The sequence below is a fragment of the Coptis chinensis genome, chromosome 9, assembly GCF_015680905.1.
Source record: "Coptis chinensis isolate HL-2020 chromosome 9, ASM1568090v1, whole genome shotgun sequence".
Lineage (NCBI taxonomy): Eukaryota > Viridiplantae > Streptophyta > Magnoliopsida > Ranunculales > Ranunculaceae > Coptis > Coptis chinensis.
Window position 1 is genome coordinate 73914979 of NC_141464.1, and position 7543 is coordinate 73922521.

At 37.2% G+C, this 7543-nt stretch overlaps 1 pseudogene; it reads right to left on the reverse strand.

The window, feature by feature from the left end:
• Nucleotides 1-3310: 3310 nt before the first annotated feature.
• Nucleotides 3311-4944, reverse strand: LOC147477967 (uncharacterized; annotated as a pseudogene).
• Between the last annotated feature and the right edge of the window lie 2599 nt (nucleotides 4945-7543).

Sequence of the window (7543 nt, forward strand, 5' to 3'; positions counted from 1 at the left end):
GATGCCGCTACTATTGGATGCAACATTTTCTGAATGGTGGGAGTTATTTGTCTCTTTTTCCTTCACAATATGTTCTAAAACTCTCACCCTTTCCTGAGATTCATGTAATTGGGCCAACAGCTCCGCATTATACTTCTTTGTTCCTCATTTTGGTATTTTGAAATAGGCCATTGGCGTGACATGCTTCCCTTCGCCTCTAACTTCGCCCACGATGCTCGGGGTACCCAAAAGCCATAGCAAGAACATCATTGCTTCCCTCAGTCACTACAATCCCCTCATCTACTTGCTTTTTTAGATCATCCTACAATAATAATGAAACCCGTGAATCCCGAGCCATATGTATACAGGTGATATAAAAATAACTTGATGTATGGGCATGCAAGGCAGATCTTCCCTCTGCCCCATAAAATTAAGAGCAATCGAAAACCACCCTCTTGCTCAAACCATAAAATTAACACTTGATGGAACAGTTGGGAAGAATTCGGACACTGCAAGCTATAGTTAAAGGCGTTTGATACGTCCACAACCTTGGGAAATCTTACAAAAGTCCAAAACAGTTGACAATGGAAACTTACAATTTTTCCTATTACTTCCCTTGTGGCGTCATTTGAATATTATTTGTTTTTGTTTTGACGAGCCAATTTCCATTTGACACTCCTATCTTCATGATCAACAAAATGCCTCGTCTCTATGGATTTTTTTTTTTTTCTACACATGAACCATAACAACACAATTAGACATCTAAGTTAGTTTAGTTTGAGCGTAAGAAACTACTTAAAATAGTATTTACTAAATGTACTTACAATATCTTCTTCAAGACCCACATAGCTTTGATCTGCTTTCGTCGGTGTGTATACACATTATTGGATTGCCTTTCAGTTGTAGCAAGTTTAACTCCTTAAAAATTCCAAAGAAGAAAAGACATTAACATATGTATATATATCTAAAATACATTAACGGACAAAAAGAAGTAGATATATACACGGAACTCCGGGGTCAACCTTGATTGCACAAATCTGATCCAAACCATTATGTCAAGATATTTATACTTTGTAGGTGGCACAAGTAGTTCGAGATCATCTTTGAATGGAAGTATGTACTTAGTAGTCGAGTTGTCTTAAATGTCCTCCACTTGAGGCCAATATCGGATATAACTTGACCCCTCGTATTTGGATCCAACACAAATCTCGTCTATATCAAATGAATTAAATGGTAAGCCCGCTAAAAATTCATTCTAAAATATATAAATAACAGGCGCGGAAGCATATTTCTTTACCGCATTGTAGCCCATAAATCTTTTTCCAATTGCCCTCCCAAAAATCTTTTAGTTTGCGCCAATCACTAAACGCGTTAAGTGGGACCATTACTCTTGCCAAAGCCCCTTCATAACCAGCTATCTTCCTGCGTACTGCTCGTGGTGTAGGCCTACCTTTTTGATCATACTCAACAGTAATTACCTTTCCATCCCAATTCTTGGTCATCTCAAGCATTACAGTTGTCCCCCTACTAGCTTTCCTTTTTTTCTGAATGTGGGGTTGATCAACATTACTTCTATTGTCCTGTGATTCACCATTCCTTTCTGGATCCATTACTATGCTATGAAAAAAACCATACATATCAATAAATATATTGTGCATGGCCTAGAATGGGTAAGTTCAACATGATACACAGAACAATGCAGAGCATACGAGTATGAATAAACATAGTACAACAATGCAATGCAGAGCATACGAGTATGAATAAACATAGTACAACAATGCACTGCAGGAAATATATAGGAACAAAAGACACTTACACAAAAATCGCAATTACCATACATAGTACTGATTACATGTCTTTGGCATCAATTTTCAAAACAAACAAAAAAAAAGATCATAAGACAAAAAACAGACCAGAAACAATAGCACCATGCAAAAAGATCTATCACTTAAATATCATTGTCAGTCCGAATCCCCTCAACATCTTCACGTGTGTACATTTTCTCAGATTCATTTACAGCATCCAAAGGTTCATCATAATGCACTACTTCAGGACGGGTATGATCTTCAATGCCAGCATCAAAGAGGTCTTCTTCATTGTCATCAGCATGATAGGTTCTTTGAGGAGCTGCTAGAGCAATGGACCATTTCTGATTGACCGGATCAGGTACATAGAAGATTTTCTTTGCTTGGGAGGCTAAAATGAAAGAATCGGATTTATAGCCAATTCTAGAAAGATCAACTATGGTGAAACCCAACTCATCAACCTTAAAGCCATTCTTGTTGTCAACCCAATCACACTTGAACACTGGGATTTTGAAATGACCATAATCAATCAACCATATTTCCTCAATAACACCATAGTATCCTGCTTCGCAGAAAACATGATTTTTATCCTTTGCACTAGAGACATGCATTGCAGTGGCCACTAGACTAACACCACTATTCTGACTGACACGTGAAGCATCACGATCCTTTGTGGTAAAATGACAGCCATTAATTGTGTAACCATGATATTTCATTACATGTATCACGGGGACCTTGTGATACCCATCTCAAGATTTGAGATTTTGTTACCGAGAGACGCCCGATCTTCAAAAACTGTCCTTAAAATGTTAGCTACATTTATTAAATAGACACAAAACATGTTTTACTGTTGACAATTGCTACCTCGTTTTTGAGCCAAGAACTAAAAGAACGATTATGTTCATCTTGTAACCATTTCTGAACTTTGGACTGTCGGGGAAATGTTTTCTTTAGGTGGTTCATGTGTCTCCTACATAATTTTCCATACGAACCGCATGGTTAGCTCTAAAATTTCCATAAAGAATTAGAGTAAAGCGTAAAATTTGTAAGTCAAATAGTTAAAGTATAATTACTCAATATATGGCTGAACAACACTTGTATTGTGCAATACATAGCAATGTGCTTGCTCCAAGGACTTAACATCAGCTGCAATAAAATCACCTCCTGGAGGATTCTTTCCAGTCACAATTTCAGAGGGTGTGTTATTTTCAATGGGAGAAATTCCAACTGCATCCAATCCAGAGAAGAACTCACTACAAAACTCAACCGCTTCCTCGGCAATATAACATTCCGCCATGCAACCTTACCTCGGGCCGTAACGATTTCTTACTTGACCTTTTAACACCGACATATACCTAAAACCACGAAACCACTCTTTACTTTAAATAATTTAAATTAGTAATAATATTAGAAGAATATTTAATGTTCTTAATACCTCTCAAATCCATACATCCATCGAAAAGCAAAGCGGGACCACCAAAGGCTGGACTTCTCGAACAAGATGGACGGTTAAATGAACCATAACATCAAAGAATGACCGTGGGAAATATTTTTCTAGCAAACACAAGGTGACCACCGTTTCTTCGAACTTCAAGCAATCTAAGAACATCTACTACCTTCGCACATAATTCATGGAAAAATGAGCAGAATTTGATAAGTACAATCCTCACATGTTTTGGTAACACCGATCGTATAGCCACGGGAAGTAATTGCTGCATCAACACATGACAATCATGAGATTTCATACCCCCCAACTTCAAGTCTTGCATAGAAACCAATGCTCTAAAATTCGATGAGTATCCATCTGGAACTTTTAACTTATGCAATGTTTCACACACACTAAATTTCTCTTCTTTGGATAATGAGTAACAAGCTGGTGGTAAGTACGCTTTCTTTTCACTTACATCAGGTACCAATTCATCCCTTAAACCCATCTCCTGCAAATCAAGACGACTATTCAGTCCATCCTTTGTTTTGCCTGGAATATTCAACAAGGTTCCAATAAGACTCTCACAAACATTTTTCTCTATGTGCATCACATCCAAGTTGTGCCGAAGAAGCAAGTACTCCCAGTAGATGAGGTTAAAGAAAATTGACTTCTTCTTCCAACAAATTCTAGCACCATCATCACTAACATCTTCCATCCGCTTCCTCTTTAATGGAGTTGACCTTTTTATTTATTTTTTTTTTTTCTTGGGCTTCTCTTTTTGTATTGGTTTCCCCACAAGGTTTTGATTCCATCAACCTTTTTACGCCACTTTCTCACCAATCAAAGGAATAGGTCTTGATCGAAGCTCTTGCTCACCATTGAATGCTTTTTCTGTTTCGAAAGGATGATCTTCTGGAAGGTACATTCTATGGGCCATGTATACATTCTTCCTTGAATGTTTTAATCTACACGATTGTGTCTCTTAAGCCACATCACGGGACAAGCATGATAGCCTTTTACAACACAACCAGATAAATTACCATATGCAGGGAGATCATTAATAGTCCACAACAATATAGCTCTTAATGTAAAAGCCTCTTGTCGATAAGCATCATAAGCTTTAACCCCTGTATCCCACAGTGTTCTTAAGTCATCAATTAGTGGTCGTAAGTAAACATCAATGTCATTTCCAGGTTGTCGTGGACCTGAAATCAACATCGTTAACATAACAAACTTTCTTTTCATGTACAACCAAGGTGGGAGATTGTAAGTGACTAACATTACTGGCCAACAACTATACTTGCTGCTCATTGAGCCATGCGGATTGACCCCATCTGCTGAAAGTGCCAAGCGCAAATTTCTTGGCTCTTGGCCAAACTCTGGCCATTTATCATCTACCAACTTCCATGCGGGGAGTCACCAAGTGGCGAACTTATCATCAACCTCTCTCTTGTCAGTGTGCCAAGTCATATGTTTTGATGTCTGTACCGACTGAAACAATTTCTTAAACCTAGGGATAGGTGGAAAATACCACAGAACTTTTGCCGGCACCCCCTTATGTTGCTCAGTCAGGTTCTTATTCACTTTGTATCTTGACTCACCACAAGTAGGGCAATTAGTTTTATTCTCATTATCAGATCCCTTTCTATAAAGCACACAATCATTCGGACAGGCATCTATTTTCTCATAGCTCATCCCATACACAGACAATGTCTTTTTCACCTCTCTCATACTTCGGGGTAGTAAATTATCATCATCGGGTAGCATATCTCCAATGATTTTCAGCAACCGTGAAAAGCTTATATCAGACCACCCACTCCTTGCTTTCTCATTAAACAATGTAACAACCGCAGATAATTTGGTGAACTTTGGGCAACCTTTGTATAAAGGTTCCTCAGCCTCTTCAAGAATTTTCTGAAACTTTTCGGATTAGATGAATCTCGGTCACAAGCGGTCTGAGCCAATTTTATTGTGCTTGCAGCATCATCTGGGGGTGTGGTATCATCTGCGAGTGCATCATCACCTAGGGCTTCACTCCCAAAATGGTGATGGGTGGGCCTATCTAAAGGCACACTCGAGGGAGCTTGACCAGGAGATTTTTCTCCATGCCATATCCATTTGGTATAACTTCCATCAACACCATGGTAAAACAGATGGAACTCAACATCCTTAGCCACAAATTTATTGAGATTCCCACATGTTTTGCATGGACATGGCATGGGATTATGTTCACCAAACTTCTTTTTGGCAAGCGTCATAAAACTTTCAACCCCTTCTTCATTATCACGGTAGTAAACCGATTCAACGACATCCAAGACTTGTCCATTTCTGGATAGCACAATAAAATGCTAGAGACAAGAAATAATCGAGAAAAGCCATTGCCTAATTACCTAAGAATTTTCCTAACAATGCCAATATTATGTAAAAACACATGTACAACTTATAAAAATCGGGTATATTTAAGCAAATACACAAAACAAAACTGGAAAATAATAAAGTCTACTTCAAGATTTGTTTTAAATCATTCCTATTAAAATACAAAGAAAATGTTTAGAACTGGAAGTAAGGTAGCTTAATGCATCATAGATAAGTTAAGTTTCCAAAGAGATTTGGTAACTAGTGTGGTTCTAAGCTAGACAATGGAAATGAAGCTACCTACTTTAAATTTAATTGATGCAAAAAACGTAAAGCCACACTTTTTAATTTACATTCTAAACAAACATTTAGTTAAACAACCGAGCATCAAAGTTCAAAGTTTCATTAACTAATAGATTCACACCCAAAACTATGACTCTAGCAAGAACCGAGAAAAAACACAATATTTACATATTATATTGAAAACTAAAACAAACCCCAACCATGTTTAGCAACCCGACGGATGTACAATCGCGATAAAACACAAAGATATTCACAAAAACAAGAACACCGCAAAAGAGGAAGAAAAATTACCACGGGAAATACACCAAAGCACCGCAAAAAAAGAAAAGAAGGAAAGTCGCAACTTTGGAGAAGAAAGATGTCTACTTTTGAGCGAAAGCAGTTTCTATTTTGATGTTTGAAGTATTGTGGGCTCGCGAGAAGAAAGATGTCTTCAATTTCCGTTTTAAGCGGAGACTCAAAACTTTTCGCGTTGTATCCCTCTATGATTTTAAGTGATATAACATATTTGAGAGAGGGCTTTAATTTTTAATGAAGTATATTAAGTTATGGGTTTAAGTTATTATCATAGCACATGAGTCGGCCCGATATTAAATATAACAAACTAATTGTATCGGTTTCAATTTTGTGATATGAAATTGCAAAATTAATATATCGGTTACAGTTTGCCCGATATTTGAAATTTGAAACCGATATTACAAAACTGGAACCGATATCAGATATTTTGGAGGGGATTATTATATCGGTTTTACTTACAACCGATATTAAGAGATTTTATAACCGATATAAAATCACTATTTTTTAGTAGTGTTTTGTTAATTAAATGATATGATATGTTAGGATATATATTAAATGCAATATTTTTGGAGAAATAAATGTAAACGCTCCATCATTATCTCTGTGAGATGCTACTATGAGGTAGTATAATATTTGTGGATATTTCCCAAAGGATTGTGGCTTAGTGTAATAATTTTTGGCACGTGATAGAGTGAGATGATTATGAGTTATAAAGATATGATACCTGAATAAATTACGTAACGAAAATCCTAGAACCTAGCTACCACAACTCATGTGATTTGGCCCTTGTATTTGGCGTATGTGATTTGATTAGCCCTTGTATAGGGTGTATGCATGAGATGTTGATTGACCCATGTGTAGGGCAATCATAGCCGAATAAAGGCATGATTATCTTGTTCGCAAAATTAGAACGAGACACGCGATATTTTATGCCAAATAGTGGCAGTACCTACATAATGGCGTTCGTGTGGGGGTTACCTGGTATGCGATATCCTGCTTAAGGTAACTACATACAGAGTGGTTCATTATGTGAGGGGAGGCATGTGGATGTACATGTTTAGTGTAGGGAAGCGATTGTGGTAGCCAGGGAAACTAGGTAAGACATAGAGACAACGTGATTCTAGAGACACTTGAAGAAACTCTAAACAATAATTGTGCTGATATATCAAAGTGTACATTAAATCTATAATAAATGGTTGATTGTGATTGTGAAATTGGTCATTGAGATTGTTCTTGTTGGTTCAATGAGATGATTGGAATTATGTATATGATATGCTTATTTTATTGTAATTTATGTTACATTCACAACGGTTTTGCAGAAGAGTGGGTTGAATTGATTATTTATGCAGGTGCGACCCACTCTGTGATCAGGCCT